General features: G+C 39.3%; 1 protein-coding gene across 1 annotated transcript in view; it reads left to right on the top strand.

Annotated features, from left to right (window-relative positions):
- The window catches only part of Map2 (microtubule associated protein 2), a 258,927-nt gene that overhangs the window by 1,034 nt on the left and 237,595 nt on the right, over positions 1-20,298 (top strand).

Genomic DNA, 20,298 nt, shown 5'->3' with positions numbered 1-20,298 from the left:
AGCGCTGGAGTCAGAAAGCACCATTCTTGAAAACTGGAAATGGGTGGCTTTCCTTCTGGCATTAGCCAAAAGGTTTGGTTAGCAACAAGGTGGCTCGTGATAATTACGTTACGGTCCGCCCTCTGATGTAAGCTCAGAGCGTACGGCATCCAGGACACAGACCTTTTGGAACTGGGTGTAAGGCTTTTGTCAAGATGCAGACACACACGCACATAAGCCCTACAAACATACTACAAGATGGAGTGGACAGCTGAAAGGCACCTCTTTTAAGGTTTGATTTCTGGGGTTTGAGGATATGTTATTAGTGAGACTTTGTGGCAAAACAACAACAAACAAAGCTATCCTTGCATGGTGCAGAATTCCAGGTGTGATACAGAAAAAAAAAAAAGAATCTTAGTAAGGACCCAACTTAAATATTAAAGATAGAATTTTGTTAAAATGATCTGTGGGAGGAAATGACTGCAAAATGAAGTGGGGGCTTGTGGCCACGGCGAGGCAATGGAGAACAAAGCCTTTTATGTGAGCCACATTATGCAAAAGGTCTGAGCTGCAGGTACCACAGCCCCATGTCAAAGCAGAACACTGTCGCCCTGTCATTTTACTGTGGGCTGGTGTGATATTTTTGGCAGTCAAAATAGATGGAACAAACAAAAGCCCTTTAAAATGCTTCTGATTTTATGCCCACAAGGAAGATTGCAGCCTAGGTGACAATTGCATTCCTTCAACGGAACCCAGTGTCTTATTTTTAGGAGAAAACCTTATGGATTGTGAATCAGTTCCTGCCATCTCTCCCTTACCCTGTGCACACAGGACCTCCCTATGAGATGAGGCGAGAGTCCTGTTTTCCTTTCAAGAAGAAAACGTTGCACTTGCGGCCATGTCTACGTATATATGCTGGAACACTAATTTCCTTGAGGTTTTTGTCTGATTCTCATAACTTCAGATCTTCATTCATGATTTTGATATTATCAGAACACTGATTTCTTATTTGATACATGCTGTCTGTCTGTGGTTTGCTTAATTTTATTCCTTCATATTTCTCAGTTTGCTGGAACGCTTATTTGATTTCCGAAGTTTTTAGCCTCCTAGGTGGGAAATTGTTCGACATACAACAAGACATCATGGCAGTTTAGAAATTTAGCTTCCCTTAAAAAATTAATGTTTTAGTGGTATTAATTTGTATTTTCTTTGTTTCTCTCCTGTCTTAACTACGCCCCTCCCCCGTGAGCAAGCAAGCCCTTTCTTGCGGGCTGTTCTTGTCCTGTTTCTTGCCCCTACTTTTGTCTAGACGGCCACAGGTGGAGTCAGAGGTTGCAGGCATTTTGAATTTAGAATGTGCTCGCTGTACAGCAGCATGCTTTCTCCCTTTCTCCCTCTGACTTGTTTACAGCACCTTCTCAGGGAGGAGGGAGAAAGAATGTGCTGAGAGAGCCTGACCCAGTGAAACTGGCACAACCATGACCTCATGCCAGTAGGTGATGTAGTCTCATTGAGGGAGACGACATCCTCTCAGTGGAAACGAAACTCCAGCAGCACTCCCATCCCATCCCACACCAGAAGCCCTGCCAACACTGCTCTGCAGAGGTTAAAGGCCTAATTTTCTCTTTCATGTATTTCTTTTCAGGGGTCTTGGATTTGGCCAGAAATACACAGCCAGAAATGAGACTTGTCTTAGAATGTTCTGGGCCTGCAGGAACAGTTTCATCCCCCTTCCCCTGCATCCCCTGTTTTAAACCACTTTACACATTTTCTAAATGTCAGACTAAAGAAAGAAAAGCAATTGCTTGTTTAGTAGATTTTTAATATTTCCATATGTCACATGTATACTTGTTGAACTTTACTGGCTGTTAACATTTGCACTTTGGCATTTAAAATCAAGTAGGTATTACGTTTGCTTAGATGTAGAAATGGCAGCAAATATACCCCTCTGGGATTCTTTACTGCCTGGTTAGACCAAGCATAAGAAACTGACTTCTATGTTGGGGGTGGCGAGGGGGGTGGGAGGAGCTTAGGGTGACCCTTACTGTTAGATACTTTGCAATGATCAACTTCCTCTTAACAGATTAAAACAAAGAACCAAAGATAAAAATAATACTGTCTGATCGGTATTAGCCCTTAATGCTAGGACATAGGTAAATCACTATTTAAAGGGAGGCATTTTGGAATATTTGTTGACTCCTGTGTTGGATAAACACCAGTTGCAGATGTTAATAAGCTCTGCATCCTATGTCATTATCTGAGCTGTATTAGTTCTTATTAATTTCTGATATTCTCAGAGAATGATTTGTACCAGGTATCTCTTGCAGGTACCAGAAGCAAATATGGGACTGCTAAGGGAGATGGGATATACAAAAGGCTAAAACCAAGGGAGAGGGTCTATGGGAAAGTATGGGTGGGTGGTAGCTTAGAAGGGAGGAGAAATACAAAGAAATTCTCAGATGCCAAGCGTTTGTCCCTGTGAGGGTGCTGCCGAGATCTTGTGGGTGGGGGCAATCTGTTTTGCTTTTCTACCTCAGTGCAGTGAATGTTGTGTCCCCTCTCCTCCCACAGTATCACGTTGAGCCTAAGGCTGTGGGTATTTTGTTGTTAAAATTATACAGGGTACTTATTGAAAGCAGGTCTGTAGTGAATTAAAAAGTTTAAAACAATGTGAGCACCACCAGTTGACTTTATAGGAAGCATTTTGAATCTAACCTTTGAACTTTGAACTTTGATCAGTCCTCTCTAAGAGATGAACTCTCCTATGGTAACATGTTAAGCTGAGATATATTTTATTTACATGATTTAGGGGAAGTGTTTGGCAAATGGAACAGAAGAATGAACAAAATCTCTTTCAATCTGTTGTTAAGTTTATGTTATACACAGGGATAGATAGGTTTTAAAAATATTTGTTGTTATAACATATAAGTAACATAAGAGATAAATTTCTTTCTATCTATCTATCTATCTATCTATCTATCTATCTACCTACCTACCTACCTACTATTTCTATCTATTGTTTGTCTGACTTTTGAGACGCTAATATTTTTAAGGCAATCTAACCTTTAGTTTATTTACTTTGAGACAGTGTATCTCCATGTATCCGGATGTAACATCAATGGCCTGGAATTCCCAATGGGGCTCAGACTTTCTTTGAGATATACTCTCCTTCCTCAAGGTCTTGCAATGCTGGATGACAGAAGTATTCTATGATACCTAGCTAAACTCATTTGTTATTTTTCACTTTTTTATTTTATTGAAAATATATTCTGATTATAGTTTGCCCTCCCTCTCCTCCTTCCTATATTCCCTCCACTTTGGGTCCAATCCTTTTTTTTTTTTTTAACTCATTGAAAATAACAAACTTCTAAGAGGTAGCAAGTAAACATGACAAAATACAATAATATGAGGTGAAGCAAAATTATCATATCAGAGTTGGACACGACACTCAACTGGAGAAAAGTCCCAAGAGTAGGCTCAAGAGTCAGAGACCACTTGTTCTCAGGAGTCCCAAATTATACTAAGCTAATAGCTGTAATGTATATGCAGAGGACCTGGTGCAGACACGTGTAGTCCCTAGGATAGCTGCTTTGTTCTCTGTGTGTTCATAGGAGCTTGGTTTAGTTGATTCGGAGGATCTTGTAATTGTTGTGTCTACCATCCCCTCAGGCTCTTACAAACTTTCTTCCTCCTGTTCACAGGGATTCTCTGAGCTTTGAGGGGAGGGATTTGATGGAGACCTCACATTTAAACTGATATTCTCTCTGTCTCTGTCTCTGTCTCTCTGTCTCTCTCTGTGTCTCTGTGTCTCTGTCTATGTCTCTCTGTCTCTCTTTGTGTCTCTGTCTCTCTCTGTCTCTGTGTCTCTGTCTATGTCTCTCTCTGTCTCTCTCTGTCTCTCTCTGTCTCTCTGTCTCTGTCTGTCTCTCTCTCTGTCTCTCTCTCTCTCTCTCTCTCTCTCTCTCTCTCTCTCTGTAATGTCTGGCCATGGAACTCTTTGTCTATTCTCATTTGCTGCAGAAGAAAGTCCCTTTGATGATGACAGGACAAGGCCTTGATCTATGAATACACACACACACACACACACACACACACATATATATACATATATATATATATATGTAGTGTTTGATTTTACCCTAGGTCTCTAAGTGTCTTAGGACTTTACTGCTGTGAACAGACACCATGACCAAGGCAACTCTTATAAACTCGTATAAGGACAACATTTAATTGAGGCTGGCTCACAGCTTCAGTCGATTATCATCAAGGAGGGAACATGGCAGCATCCAGGCAGGCATGGTACAGGTGAGGCTGAGAATTCCATATCTGCATCTGAAGGCTGCTAGCAGAAGACTGTCTTCCAAGCAGCTGAGATGAGGGTCTTAAAGCCCATGCCCACAATGACACACCCACTCCAACAAGGCCACACCTCCAAATAGTGCCACTCCCTGGGCCAAGCATATACAAACCATCACACTAGGCCATCTAGTCTCTGGTTCTTGGTGACACAAGCAATGTTAGGTGTGAGTTCCCTCTAGTCAAATGGCTCTTATGTGAAATTAGATATTAGATAGCTTGGTTATCATTTCCTTAACAGATAATATTCACTTATATGTGAACATATAATATTTATCATTTTGGGGCTGTCTTACCTCACTCAGCATGACTTTCTTCTAGTCCATCCATTTGCTTGCAAATTTCATGAGGTTGTTTTCTTTCTTTCTTTTTTTATTCTTTTCCCCTTTTTATTGGGTATTTTATTTGTTTGCATTTCAAATGTTATCCTCTTTTCCAGTTTCCTCTCCACAAACCCTCCTCCCCTTCTCCCCCCCCTGCTTTTATGAGGGTGCTCCCCAACCCACCCATCTACTCCCACATCACTGCCCTGGCATTCTTCTACACTGGGGTATTGAGGCTTCACAGTACCAAGGGCCTCTTCTCCCATTGCTGCCAGACAAGGCCATCCTCTGCTACATATACAGCTGAAGTCATGGGTCCCTCCATGTGTACTCTTTGGTTGGTGGTTTAGTCCCTGGGAACTCTGGGGGATCTGGTTGGTTGATATTGTTGTTCTTCCTATGGGATTGCAAATCTCTTCAGCTCCTTTAGCCTTTTACCAACTCCTCCACCAGGGTTCCCATGCTCAGTCCAATGGTTGGCTGTGAGAATCTACATCTATATTTGTCAGGCTCTGGCATAGCCTCTCCAGAAAAAAATGTCTGGGTTTGGTGTCTGTATATGGGATTGATTCCCAGGTGGGACAGTCTCTGGATGGCCTTTCTTTCAGTTTCTGCTCCACACTTTCTCCCCGTATTTTCTTTATACAGGAACAATTCTTGGTTAAAAATTTAGAGATAAGTGGGTGGCCCCATCCTTCAACAGGAGGCCTTACTTAACCTATGGATATGGTATCTACAGGGTCTCCCTACCCTGTTTGGGCATTTCAGCTAATACGTATCCTTTGGGTCCTGGAAGCCTCTTGCTTTCCTGGCATCTGGGACTTTCTGGTGGCTACCCCTAGTTCCCCATCCTCCATTGGTACACACCTTTGTTCAATTTCCTGACCCTCTGTATATCATCCCTGTCTCCTCCCATACCTGATCCTTCGCCCTTTCCCCTCCCCCTCCTTTCTTCCTTCCAAGTTCCTCCCACCCTCTACCTTTTCTGAGTATTTTGTTCCCTCTTCTAAGAAAGACTGAAGCACCCACACCTTGGTCTTTCTTCTCTTCACATGGTCTGTGAGTTGTATCATGGGTATTCTGAGCCTTTTGCCTAATATCCATTTATCAGTGAGCTACCATGTGGTTGCTGGGAATTGAACTCAGGACCTCTAGAAGAGTAGTTCTCTTAACCTCTGAGCCATCTCTCTGGACCCTAAATTCATTTATTTATTCAGTTTGATTCCAATATCAGCCCCCTTCCTCCCAGTACCCCTCATACATTTCACCCTCCTCTTCTCCTTTGTGAAGGGGGACCCTCCCTCTGGGTGTTAGTCCCTCACACCCATCAAACCACCTCAGGACTAGCTACATCCTTTCCCACTGAGACTAGACAAGGCTGACCATTTAGGGGAACAGGATCCACAGACAGACTCAGGAACAGCCTCTGGAGGATCTGCATGAAGACAAAGCTGTTCATATGCTACCTGTGCTACACGGACCTACTTAAGACTCCATTCCCATTTTGGTCCTATCTTTGAACATACATTTTGTATCTCCTATTGTCTTTTCCTTGTATGTAATTCTTCCTCATGAAGCACCCTATCTCAGTAAGACATTCCAATCAGAAAGGCAAGTTGCTGCTTTGTGTGTCCCCATTGATTGTTACTCACACTAGTGCAATGCAAGCAGAGTCACAGGGTGATGTTAGGGACCGGTCTCAACTGCTCTCTACCTGTTGTGGGGGAGGAAGTCTTGCTCACTGAACCATGAGCTCACTGGCTGGCTCCACTGGATGGCTAGTGAGCTCTGGGGACCCACCTCTTTCCACTCCTTACCCCAAGCGTCTCTACACTTGGAATCTTTTGTGCCTTGGAGATCCAAACTCTAGTCCTCATATTTAGACAGTAAATACATTACACACTGAACATCCTTTTAGCCCTTAGGCACAATATTTAATTCATAGTTATTCATGGCAATTATTTTCTCTTCACCTTTGTTTCTTTCTCTCCCTCCCTCTCTTTCTTTCTTTCTTTCTTTCTTTCTTTCTTTCTTTCTTCTTTCTTTCTTCCTTCCTTTCTTCCTTTTTTCCTTCCTTCCCTCCTTCCTTCCTTCCTTCCTTCCTTCCTTCCTTCCTTCCTTCCTCTGTTCTGGAACTCACTTTGTAGACCAGACTGGCCTAGAGCTGAGAGAAATCCACCTGCTGAGCCTCCCAGGTACTGAGATTAAAGGCAGGTGCCTCTACTTTACAGGCCTTATCGCATTTCTTTAAATTATTTAAAAAATATTTTTAGACCACAGTAGTACATTTGCGTGAATCATTTCTTCAAAGTGAAAAGTTTGGTTGACCAAATGATTTTTAAAAATTGTTCAATTCACCTGACACAAAATATAACGTTTTGCTTGTGCTTGTTGTTGCTTTTGTTTTTAAGTTAACTTGAACAGTGGCTATTGGCAGTCTATTATTGTCATTCAGTGGGGTAGATAATCCACTGATGTACACCAAATGTGGTGGATCAATCAATACATGCTAAACTAAGTTTAATATTAAGTTAAACATTTCTAATTTCATATATATAAAACATTATTTGTAGCTAATCTAGAATGTACCTGAAAATTACCACGAAGTACAAAACTTGAATATCCACAACGACATTTCAACCCCTAATGATTTGGGTTTTTTAAGTTTAGAAAAGGCTTGTGAGTTAGCACACAGGTGGGTTGTGGAGACAGAATCCATCGTGTCAGCTTGAAGCCTTTGCCTTTCGTTCTTATAACTGAAGATGGTTAGGGCACTGTATTGTCACCACAACTGTAACCATTTATTTTCCTACTGTAAATGGGTCCGTTGTAAATATATTGCAAATACTGTAACACAGATATGCTTTAATGGATTGGTGGAGAGAGGGTCTAACTTTGGATCGGAAAGAATGCCACAACATCATTTTGAGGAGCAAAAGGCAATTCAGTAATGTCCAGCTTTAAGTTTTATCTTATCAGCTTTGAAGTTTTCCTACTGAATTTGTCTATCTTACCTCTAAAAATAGTAATTTAGTTGTTTTATTTGTATTTTCTTTAGCAGGATGAAAGTATTAATGCTTTGAAGCCTGCTTTTGTTTGTCATGAGCAACATTCCATCCTCCAACTCCATGTGTGAAATAGGAGAGAGTGGCTTTAGGGTTCAGTTAGGAAATCCCCGTGTTTTGAAATGCCATGGGGCATAGCAAGGATCACATCTGATCCCTGTATTCACTACACGTCCTTCTCATTGTCTAAACAAGAATCTCAATCTTCATCACATAGTTCCTTTAATATAGTACCTGGAACAATTTATTAGCCTGTTAACTCTGCCTATTTTGTGTTTCACAGAGAACTAAAATGGGAGTGGTGGTATGCGAATGTGGGTTATCTTCAAAGACATACACATGTGCACATACACACATATACACACGTGTCCATGTACAGGCACACATGCATGTGTACACATATAGTTTCTTATATTTGAGATCAACTGTTATCTAGCCAGTTGGATTCTTATTTAATTTAAAAACATACTGTATAGTTCCACATGAGAAATTTAGTATTCAGTGCAATTTATATGAAATGTAATAAACATTTTTTCAATGAAAGCAAATCATAGCATGTGAGTCTAAAAGTACATTGTTCTCCACATCTATAGCCCTATTTCTGTAATTTAACCAGTGGCAGATTAAGCAAATACATTTTTAAAAGATTTATTTGTTTATTTTATGTATCTGAGTACACTCTAGCTGTCTTCAGACACACCAGACGAGGACATTAGATAGTTGTGAGCCACCATGTGGTTGCTGGGAATTGAACTCAGGACTTCTGGAAGAGCAGTCAGTGCTCTTAACCACAGAACCATCTCCCTAGCCCCCAATTAAAAATATTAAAAATATAATTCCTGAACATAATACAGGTTTTTCCCTGTCATTCCCTGGAAAATACAATGTAACAAATATCTACATAGCATTTGCATGGTCTCCAGTGTTGGAAATAATCTAAAAATAATTTAGAGTGTATGAAATGTGTCATATGCAAATGTGATGTGGTATTTTTGTAAGGGGCGTAAGTGTTTGATGAACTCTACAACAGTGGAATCTGGACTACATTGCTCTAAGCAGAAAGCTGTAAGGTACAGTTGTCTTCTTATCTGGCAGGGACTGGTTCGGGACTGGTTCCAGGGATGAAGCTGAAGTTGTATTCAGAGGCAAAGGGTTTTCTCTGTTTAAGAAGATTGTCTCAATTAAAACAATTTGCTCCTTGTACTTACCTCTTGAAAGGTTCAGGTGGCACACCTCTCCCTGGACAGTGCGTTTGACCTTCCTTTAAATATCAGGAGTGAGGACCGATGGAAGGGACTTCAGGAATTTTGCTACACAGAAAGCATAAGTACTAAAGCTACTGGAAGATGATCCAGTCTCTAGTGGAAACAATGCAGCCATGACTGTTCGAATGAGCTGCAGACATTGCGACTCAGGCTGAAGTTAGCCTCATTCATGAAGTGTATGCAGAGTGGCCCAGTGTGGGGTGGGGTGGTCTTGGGTGGAACTTGGAAGTTTGTTGTTGCTCATGTCCACTTTTCCTTTTGAGTGGAAATACATCAAATGAGTGTGGTTGGTACCAAATCGGAAGCTTCAAAAGCTTTGAATAGTCCTCCACGTTCTGATTTCAGGGATTCTTTGTGGATTTTACAGGGAATGTCACGGCGATTTATGAGAGCCTAAAGTTCTTTTTTTTTTTTTTTTTGCGCCATTAAAAATGAGTTGCCTGATTTGAAATACAATCTTCGCCCTTATCTTCCTAATATATTTGCATTTTAAATAACATGCCCTACTTTTTAATCTTGAGAGCTCATTGGCTTTAAAGGATTTGTGTATTTATATGCCTGGAAATATTATGTCCTAAATATTTGAAATTGTTCAAGTTAGTCTAGGGATGTAGTTCAGTTGGTAAAGTGCTTGCCTACCATGCAGGAAGCCCCAACTTAGAGTTCCAGCATGGAATCCGCAGCATGGGCTGGTGTAGATCTGTTATCCTAGCACTCTGCAGATGGAAACAGGAGGATCAGAAACTTTTACAACAGAGTTGAGGCCAGTCTGGGTTACCTGAGACCCTGTTAAAAAAAAAAAAACTACTTAAGTTGACAAACAAAAAAATTACATATTCCAAAAGCTATACTTTGGTGCCTGAGTTCTACCACTAAAGGGGCAACAGCTGTCAAGGTTTTACTAACTGTATATGAATTTAAAGGTATTCGACAGAGAAGGACGTATCTGTCCGCCAGCTGAGGCAGGCAGCCAATGAGTGACTTTCCTAAGGAAGTTAATTTGGAACTAGGTATGAGTCTAGGAACTAGACTCTGTAATTTGTGCCCAGACTCACTGATTTTAAGGGGTGCCATGGAAGACGCATGCCACTCTGGCTTGGTGTCCCTAGGCCTACTTACGTTTCTGTTTTTCAATCTAAGGGTGGAGTAAGGTGGCAGTTGTACCTGCCCAGTCTTGGACTCAGTTGACTTTTAAATGGATATAAAAGTGGGAGGGACTTGGAATTTTAGGGCCAGTCCAACTAGCTGTGTGCCAGTTTCTCCCCTGAAAGCCCAGAGACTAAATCTCATCCAGGAAACAGTTAGAGGCTCCTGCTCCAGGGCCGTTCCTGTGGGTTGGATCTCAGAGGAGAGAAGCTTAGACCCTGGGGAGGAACGCCCAGACTCAGGGGACTTGGATAGCCAAGGAGCCTAGATCACCTTGCACTATCTATCTTCACTGCTGCCTTCAGATTCACTGGAGTTGTGTTTAAACTTGGTCCTATGTACAAAGGGAGTCCAACCAAAATAGCCAAGTTGAACTTTTCTTTTCCGATATGCAGCACCAAAAGATTTCTTTTCTCAAAAATAGGTTCTGTGCTTCCCTGGCCTTGGCATTTTTAGTTAAAGGAAGTGAAGGAGAAAGCCTGTAGGCCGCTGTCTGTGTCTAATTCCCACTTAACGTCCCACTCCTGCGTGCCTTCCTGTTTCTCTGCCTACAGTGCCCCATCCTTCTTGTGTTTTTGCTTCTTCTGAGGAAGTAGCAAATTAAATGAGAATTAGGTGTTGCCATGGTTACTGTGTTCAGTAGCACTACACCTGCACCCACGCTGCTTAGGCATTGTGGAGTCTTCAGTTGACAAATATTTGAAAGGCATGAAGTTCATCTTGGAGGAAAGAAATTAAGCAGAAAGCATGTTTAAATATTTAAAGAGAAACATATTCTCTGCTGCCGATCGAAATGCTAGCCCTCTCTGGGGAGTGAAGGGATTTGAATGTCTATTAGAGAGTGCCAGGCAGGGTGTCCTGACCCTCTTGAGGAACATATTTGACCATCAGAGTGGGACAGGATAGTATTCCTTACAGGACTTTGTCTACAAGAGGATGGCAAATTCTGTGCATGGTTTTCTCAGAAGTGTCTTCATTGAAAGTCATTTATAGGGGAACCATCTTAACCACATACTATTATTCTCTGCCATTCCCCTCAGATTCAATTTGATAGTCTGAAATTAAAACTTATCTTTAAGCAGTTAAGATTGCTAACATTTCAGTAAACGAGATACGTATACGAAGAGAAGGACTCGTTCACTGTACCTTGGCCACTTGACTGGAAAGCTGGTGTGGCCCTAGTGTTTCATACAGCACATGCAATTATTCATCAGTTCATTTAATAAATGAGGGTTTCAGATCCTAAAGGTACAGCAGGTACTTTCCTGAGTGGGAAGAATTGCAGGAGAAGCCATTCAAATTCCTGCCCTCAAAGAGCCAATGTTTTATCAAGAGGATGCAAAGCAAATAAAACAAAAATGGATGCACAATTCAGAGACAAATATATGCTACAATGGATATATATAGAGAGATAGAGAGATAGATAGAGAGATAGACAGATAGATAGATAGATTAAGATATAGATGTACAGATATATAATATAGATGCTCCTTGGATAGATAGAAATATATGTAGATACAGATGCTACAATGTATATATATACACACATATATATACGCACACATATTACAGTGGATATATATACATATATGTATACACACACATATATATCATAAGAGCTTGGTTTCAGTGGGATGCACTGCCTTTGTTGGCAAGAGTAACAAACAGCAAATTACAGAAGTGGGTGAGCATTCAAGCAGAGGGATCATCAACACAGGCACAAGCCTGGTATAGCTCAGAACCATAAAGAAGAAAAATGATATTGGAGTCCGATGAACCTGGATTTCTAATGAAACAGGGAAATAAAGCAGAAGGCAGAGGCCAAACTTCTTGAGCAGCCGGGACCACAGTCTGACTTGTATTTAACTTTCAGCAGTTAAATTTTTAAGGTTGTAAAAGCAGATTATTATTTTTTTTCTTTTTTCAGAGCTGGGGACTGAACCCAGGGCCTTGCGCTTGCTAGGCAAGTGCTCTACCACTGAGCTAAATCCCCAACCCAAGCCCCAGATTATTTTTGAGAATCTTTCAGAGCATTAATTATATCTTCTGAGTCCCTGTAGCAAGATCTGTATCTTATTCACTAGTACGTTAAATCACAAGAGAGGAATAGTTTTGAAACTCAGAAACCAATAGTGGAGATTGGAGTAGTAACTTATTTAACATAGTATTTTAAATGAGTACAATGTAAATTGCATCCTTTTTTCTGTTAGAGAATTATATGTAGACTTAACTTAGAGTTTCTTTTTGTACCCACTCTAAGTTCTTCAAAGGCCTTTACATGGAGCGGTTCAAATCCATATTTGAGAGAAATAGACAAAAACCAATTCTGTTCTCAATGTAAAGTTCATTGTTGAGTGTCCTTTCACAGCACCTTTGCTTGTAAACAATCATGTGCCAAGGAACAAGCTTCAGAGCAAGGAAGTGTGCAACTAACTGGGAAATACACTTTGCTTAGAGGTGGTGCTAAAAATGTCCTGAGAATTCAGGTGAGCTCTTTTCATCCATGATGGCCTTGGATCATCTGTGCAACTAATAACCAGTATACTTTCTACACACACACACACACACACACACACACACACACACACACACGCACTTTACACTAAAGTATTTGGTTCACTTTTTGGTTATTGTATTCTTGATGAAATGCTCTTTTGAATGTAACATTAAACACATGCACTAGATATTTGATCGCTCATATTTTTGGCATCGTTTGAAGCTGTTTTATTTCTCTCAGTGCCTCCTTATTAGAAGATAAACTATTTAATCAACTTTCATTTGTATAATCATATCTACCAAACATTTTCAAAGCACAGATTAAACATTGAACGATGGCTAAAGACATCCGATTTGAAACAAACATGACATTGCCTAAGGACATGAGACTCTCTATGCCCATAATGTTGTAGCAAAATGTACCAAGTAAGTCAGATATTAGAAGGAAAAGAAATGTTTAGAAGTATGATTAGTCATAATGAAAAGATGATGTTGCTGTATTTTATCAAAGCAAATCCAATTTCAGTTAAATCAGTAATTTTTACTTTTTAAACTGAACTATAAAACTACTTTTAATTTTCCTTTGATCTTCTATCCATAAAGCTTACTTTATGAAATAAATTACTTCAGTGTGAAGTAATCAATGTCTCATAGCTGTGGTTATTCAAATGCTGGTATGGTAATAACAAATGGACAAATAATTCAATGGCATATTAAACTTCGAACAGCATTCTTAGAATTTCACTCATCAATGGGCTGTTCAATCGAAATATCTATTGATCAATCTCTGAACATCAAATAAAAAGCAAAGCATTTTGGAAAAGGACTGGCAAAAGGAATTTAGGATGTCACAAGAAAATAATAAGCTTCCATTGTACAAATTGTGTTTGTGTCAGAGAATATTAAATATACAAAGCATTCTCCTGTTGATGCTAATAACATAAAAAGCAAAAGGAGTATTAAGAATATTCTGAATGGTGATATAAAGTAATGATGCAAATTCAGAAGTAAAAGTCATCACCACGTGAAGGAGTGGAAGGCTTCAGAAGGAAAGTAGCATGTGGCCTGGGACCCAAAGAGGCTAGACTCGGAAGAGAAACCAGGCAGGACAATATCGAAAGCAAAGGTGCTCAGGTAACAATGAGCAAAGCACACTGGACCAAATGTCATTTGGAAGCAGGGAGCCAAGGGTGTGAGGTCTATAGATCCTTACAGAGTGACTATAGAAGCTTTGTTTTATGACAAAGTCATCAGAGCTGGTGACCCAGAGAATGAGGTGAAGAGTGTGGTGCCATGATATATTGGAATCAGCAAGAAAAACAGTGGTGGGTCTAGAATTTCTATAGCAGGGGCTCTCAACCTTCCTAATGTTGCAACCCTTTAATACAGCTCCTCAAGTTGTAGAGACCACCAACCATAACATTATTTTCTTTGCTACTTCATAACTGCAACTTTGCTACTGTTATGAATTGTAATATAAATATTTTCAAAGATAGAGGTTTGCCAAAGGGTTTGTGACCCACACTTTAAAAACCACTGTTCTATTACTGTGTGATTTAGAGAAATAAACCCATTGAGAGTGGGAGATTAAGGGCTTTAGACAGGTTAGACAAAAAACTTAAAAAAGATCAATAGGAAAGAATGCAGGCGTGAGATGCTGGCAGAGATGGGATGGAGAAAGATATATCTGGGGAAGTCAGTGATGTAGGAGCCATGTGGACATAAAGTCATTGAATAATATAGGCCCTTATTGAAGTTATATCATATGCATGCACAATACATACACTTTAAAATCAGAAGCTATAAAAACAAATCAAAGATTAAAAGACTATTGCTCATTTCCCCTTGATTACTAAGTTTTTATCTTGTATCTTTAAAGGGTAACTTTCTTTTTAATTGTCTCACCAAAATTAATAGTGATGTCGATTGATACTTCTAGAAATGAGTCAACTATGAGACAAAGGAGTGCATCCCATGACCATTACCTGAAAGATCATGGTGTCAAATACGCAAGACTTGCTGATGATTCTTAGACATAGAAGGGATCAAGGAGGTGCTAAGGTAGATGATAAAATTCATCTTTAAAGATTATGGAGAATAGGAAAAATAAATTACAGCAGACCTGCTCTTCTACCTTCTTAGCACTTATGTATGAGGTTGGCTGGTTTTCTCCATTATTGTTATGGATTAGAGTCAAAGAGAAGTAGGAAGTATAATAAGTTATATTTTCAACACAGCGAAACTTAGAGGGCATGTTGAATGATGGCTGTAGGCATGGTCAGAATTGATTAGAATCAAAAATGTCATTGTCCGTGAACAACTATAGATTTGTGTCATGATACTTTACCAAAATATACAACGTTAGTAAGACAGTAGAAGGCTAGGTTTTACAGCATTTAAATCACGATGAAAAGATGATGTCATTATGTTTCATCAGAGCAAATTCAGTTAGGATTTCTCATGGCCAAAATAAGTTGTGTGGGGTGTGGGAGGGGCAGGGAGGGAGAGAGAGAGATCTACAAACTGAATTTGTAAATAAGTTTATAAATAGCATATTTATACATTTTAGCCTTCATTTTTCTATTGATTAATTGTTTCCAGGTTTAAAAAATAGGTCATAGGTTAAACACTATGGTGTTCTTTCTCATATCACAAGACATTTCAAAAACATAAAAACAGTTACCAGGCATTTTGGAACAAATAACCATGACTTCACTTCCTGTGATCAATAAAAAATGTGGCTTATCATGTAGTTAACTCTAATGATTTTATTTAACATTTTTCTGGACACATAACTGGGAAAATACTTCAATAGCATTTTGCAAATGATTATCTACTTCTGAGGTTCTCAGACTTGAAGGAAAGGTAGCTTGACTCCCTGAGGAAGCCTGCACTCATCACTAAGCTCAGGGCTTTGAGTCAAGTCTATGTGAAAAGAATTTCTGGTCAACAGCAGGGCTTCTTCATGCTGCTTTTGGACATGTGTTGGTGTCTTCACAATAAAGTGAAGACATAACCTCCATCATGACTCCTGGGTTCCTTATTATTTATCACCCTCACAAAATCTAAGTGTTCTATATCAAAACACATGATGCGTTTAACACAGAAACCGTATTTCAAGTGTGTGATACCTATGTTATATAACTGTTCATATTATAATCCAATAATAGAATCGAAGTAAAGTTCTTTTGGAAATGTCTGTAAGGATTTCATTTTAAAGTTTAAAAAATACCGATCTCAGAAAAACAGATGTTTTGCTATTTCATTCAGATGTAGAATATTGAAAAAAAACCAATATCATTGAAATGGAATGGAGCACTGAGGGTGTAGTTCAGTTGGTGGAGTGTTTGCCTACAGTGCATGGAGCCCTGGCTTCAGTCTCCAGCACTGCATTAACCTGGGCATGTTAGCACGTATCTGTCATCCCAGCTCTCAGGAGGTAGACCAGGAAGATCTGAACTTCAAGGTCATCCTACCGTCTTATAAGCTGGTATAATCTGTTCTGTGTATGACCATGAAAAAAGATGAAGCAGAGGGAGGGAGGGAGGGAGAAATGGGAAAAGAAGATAGGTGGTTATATAGTAGAATTAATATAAATACCAGAAAATAATAAGGTTGGCCAGCTGGTGAGGAGATGTCAAAGGATATGAAATTGAAGTTATGTGTGTGGAATAAATGGGATAGATCTAGTGGCCAAGATGTTAGCTACAACTGATAATGATATGTGGTAGTTTTGAGGGATGCTAGAACAGTCAGGATTAAGTATTTATACCATACAAATGCCTACTATAGGGAGAGATGCATGTTAATTTTATGTTAAGTCAAATAAATGTATTGAATAAAACTAAATAATTTATTTTATTCTGTTACTAATTGAGTTAATAAAATTTAAAAGTTAAGACATTTAACGTCATGCACAAATATCAGGAAGATTCACTACTGAATCAGGTGTCTTTGCAGTTCCAATGTTGTAGAGGTGAAAATGCAAATCAGAAAGGATATGGCTTGGGAATCACTTTATGCCACTCCCATTTTACTCCCTGTTATCTCCATGAACCCACGTTGCTGCTCTGTGTATTTGTCATGTATGCTACTACGTAACTGATCATTCAAGTCTGCAGCCACATATAATTAAAATCCTTATTTATTCTTGTTAATGCTACTTTGAATAACTTGACTGCCACATATGTGCACATATGCATGTGTATTGTATGAGTTTGTATTTCATAAAAGGGAAACTCGTCAACATAGATTTATAAATTAAATATCTGGAAGTTGAATTTGAGTTATCTTTTTTAAAAATCTATATATTCTCAGGAAATGAAAAGAACCGTGAACAAAATACTTTACTCCACAGGAAAGTTGACTCTATATTTTAATGTATATAGTGAGTTCTGGGTCCTATCAGACAATCCCTAACACTTAAGAGACAACACAGCCATCTGTGTTGTTAACATACAGTTATGAGACTTTACATGCATGTTAACTTATCCCTGTACTTAGGACTATCATGTATAACACGAATACACAGAGGCCATGCATCCAATGTCTTTGGAATAGAATATGGTGTAACAGCTTCCTCTAAAATCACAACATTCCATAATATTGGGAGGTTATGGTATGGCAGGTAAATAACTCAAAGTAGCTTCAGGTAGTTTCTGGAACTGACCAGATTCACTTGGCCCCTTCCTGCCAGAGTAAGCAATAGAGGCTGAGCGTCCTTCTCAGACTGTTAGAGCTAAGGTGCAAGGAAGACTCCCAGGCAAGCCAAGCTGCCCGGAGGAAGCAGAAACCAGCGAAGCTGCCCAGAAGAGGTTTAGACCAGAGTTACTTGGAAAGGACACCCTCCAACCTGTTGAGCTGCCTGCAGGCTGTGCAGTGCACTTCAGGTTTCTCAGCAGGCGTGGACCTTGGTGATGCAGCTTCTGCTCCTGTAAGTAACCCTTCCTTGTACTTCTGGAAGTAACCCCAATAAAACAAATTAGCTCATCAAATTGGACTTCAGTGCTATCTGTACTTTGATCTGTCATGGGTTTTCAGCCTGGGGTGAATGGATTTGTCCATTCTGTTTTGTCCTGCAACAAATATCAATTTCTGATCTTTTTTGTATGTTTTTATACCCCATACAATAAGTGTTTGATCATGATAAATTTAAAACCATTCTATCACATTATGATTAGCACTTGAAATTGTCATATGCAGATCACTCCATTTTACAAAATGGTCCCGTTTTAGGTATTTTTTTTGAATAATACAATAATTTAACTTTCTATGTAAGTGCCACCATGTGAAAGTATAATTTTTATTTGTTTGTATATAATACTACAAGAACAGTTTATTCCTATTATTTTGCAAGGACTCCTTTCTTACTGCCAAGAAAACTGTGGATGAAAAAAGTTCACAGTAAATTTTTAAATGAACTTATAATTTTAGAACAGTTTGTTTAGTTAGGAGAAAACTCCATTTAGCAAAACATTTTGCATCCTATATTTAAAAAAAAAGTGGTGCCTGTTTTGAGTGGTAAAGTTTGGAAGTCTCGAGATTAATTGTCTTTTTAAAAAACATACATTTTTTATAGAATTCACAGATTTACCTTTGAAAAGCACAAAAGCTCATAATTATCTCTGCCTTCTCTCTGAGACCTTAAGAAACTCGTTTGACTTTCTGGCCTTCCAGTTCCTAATTTACAGTGTGAGGGAATAGGTTTTATTGCCTCCAAGTCAGCTTCCTATTCTGTGGTTAACTGGAAAGGAAGCACAGTAATTCAACATGTGTGTAAATCAGTTCGTCCTATTACTAGGCATCAGCTCTGCCAAGCCTATAGTGGTTAGAAAGCCGGGCAAACAAGTTCTTTTTTATTAGGGAAAACCAAATGTCACAGAGGATGGCCAGAGCAAGGAGGAGCCTGTAAGAGGAAACACATCTATTCATTGAGACCATCTACTTTATATTCTGCATTGCTTATTAAAAACCAATTAGAGACTCCCTTCCTGCGATTTGCAATATTAGCAATATAAAGAGCAAAATTAGATTGTGTCTTTTCTATCCAGGAGTTGCTTGACCAGTGAAGGAATGTAGACACCTCATACCCTACGGGTAACTAACAGGCTGTAAGTAAATCCCTCGTCATTACTAGCTTACTTGATTACTAGGAACTGAGAGGACTTAAAACACCATTCTGGAGGTAGACGCTAACAGGTCAGAAGGTTAGGGGTTAGGTCATCCTCAGCTGCATAACAAGTTCAAGGCCAGCCTGTCATATATGAGATCCTGTCTAATAAAAAAAGAAACAAAATAGAATAAATGAAAACCACTGGAGAAAGAAAGGTCCATATGATAACCCTTAATTAAAGAGGAGTCACATCGTGATATGGTCGTGAGTTAAAATAACCATTGGTGGTCAGTATGTGTTAAATATGACTTTTAACCCATAGCTGCATTTAAGGATACAAGTAATGAAAGCTATTGGACAAAACAAGGTTGAGGTTAGGCTTTGGGAAGAGACTCAACCCTAGACCCTTTATCAATTGTCGTTGGCATTTGGGGAATTGGTGTGTTGCCAAAATAAAATATCTAAAGGTAACAAGTGAAATCTCTTTACTCACTTTCTGTATTTAGTCGTGTAGTGAGTCTTGTAACCACCCATCAGATTTACTATGAAGCCAACATTTCTCCGGGACCCTTTGGAGTTCTAGTTGCCTGCAGATGGTGTACAAAAGTCCTCTGAAATCCTCTGAGAATGCTTTTGCTTGCTATGCCCTTGGAGGTTTGGCTAAAGGAATTATTGTACTGTTTCCTACAGTGGAGGGCAGCTGTTTGGAGTTATAATTAAAATGTAAATTATCGAGAGGACATAATGGGAGCTATTTCTTTCAAACAATATCAGTGCAATCAGAGTGAGAAAAGAGCTCAGGGAGGTTTCCTACCATGGACAAGTCACAAACAATGAAAGGACAAGCTAAGAAGGAAGTGTTTTATGAGGAACTGAGTGGACACAACCCAGGGACTGTCTGGGAAGCTGGGAAGCTGAATTAATAAAGAGACAGACTTCATCGGTTCTGCTGGGCCTGGATCCCACACACCCCATCAGTACATCAGCACAGTAGATGGAGTCTGAATGGCAGAACTACAGGGCTAGTAGCATGAGTTGTCTTTGATCTGTGTGGTTTGATGAATCAAAACAGAGACTTTTCATGGATTGCTGCACTAAGACAGAATAGTAAGATTATAAACATAGCCAGGGGTTTTATATTAACCACAATGGGAAAAACCCATGAAATCTTTCAACCTTAAGGATTTTCATGAATCAATTAGTTTCTGTGATATTTGTTCTCAAATGTGAGTGCTTTATAAAGCGTTAACTGTTCTAATCAATGCTGCACAAAACCCAAGCTGGTGTGTATTCTGTTTTGGCTGGACACATTAAGTCTTGATATTTAATGTAAGTCAGACAGTGGTTCTGAAATGATAGAATGAAATGTCAGTGGAAAGGAACTGTAAAACATTGCTTTATAAGAGTAGTTTTTTTTTTTTACATAAACTATTAAATTGAAGAAGTAGAAAACCCTTAACCTCAAATTCCTGAGGGCATGGGAAGACTTGTTCAGATTGCTATGAAATACTGACCTATATTTTTGTCATTGAAGCCGTTCAAATGGTTAGGGATTG

The sequence above is a fragment of the Rattus rattus genome, chromosome 4, assembly GCF_011064425.1.
Source record: "Rattus rattus isolate New Zealand chromosome 4, Rrattus_CSIRO_v1, whole genome shotgun sequence".
Classification (NCBI taxonomy): domain Eukaryota; kingdom Metazoa; phylum Chordata; class Mammalia; order Rodentia; family Muridae; genus Rattus; species Rattus rattus.
Note: the sequence above shows the minus strand (reverse complement) of the source record. Positions and strands in the feature narration are given on the sequence as shown.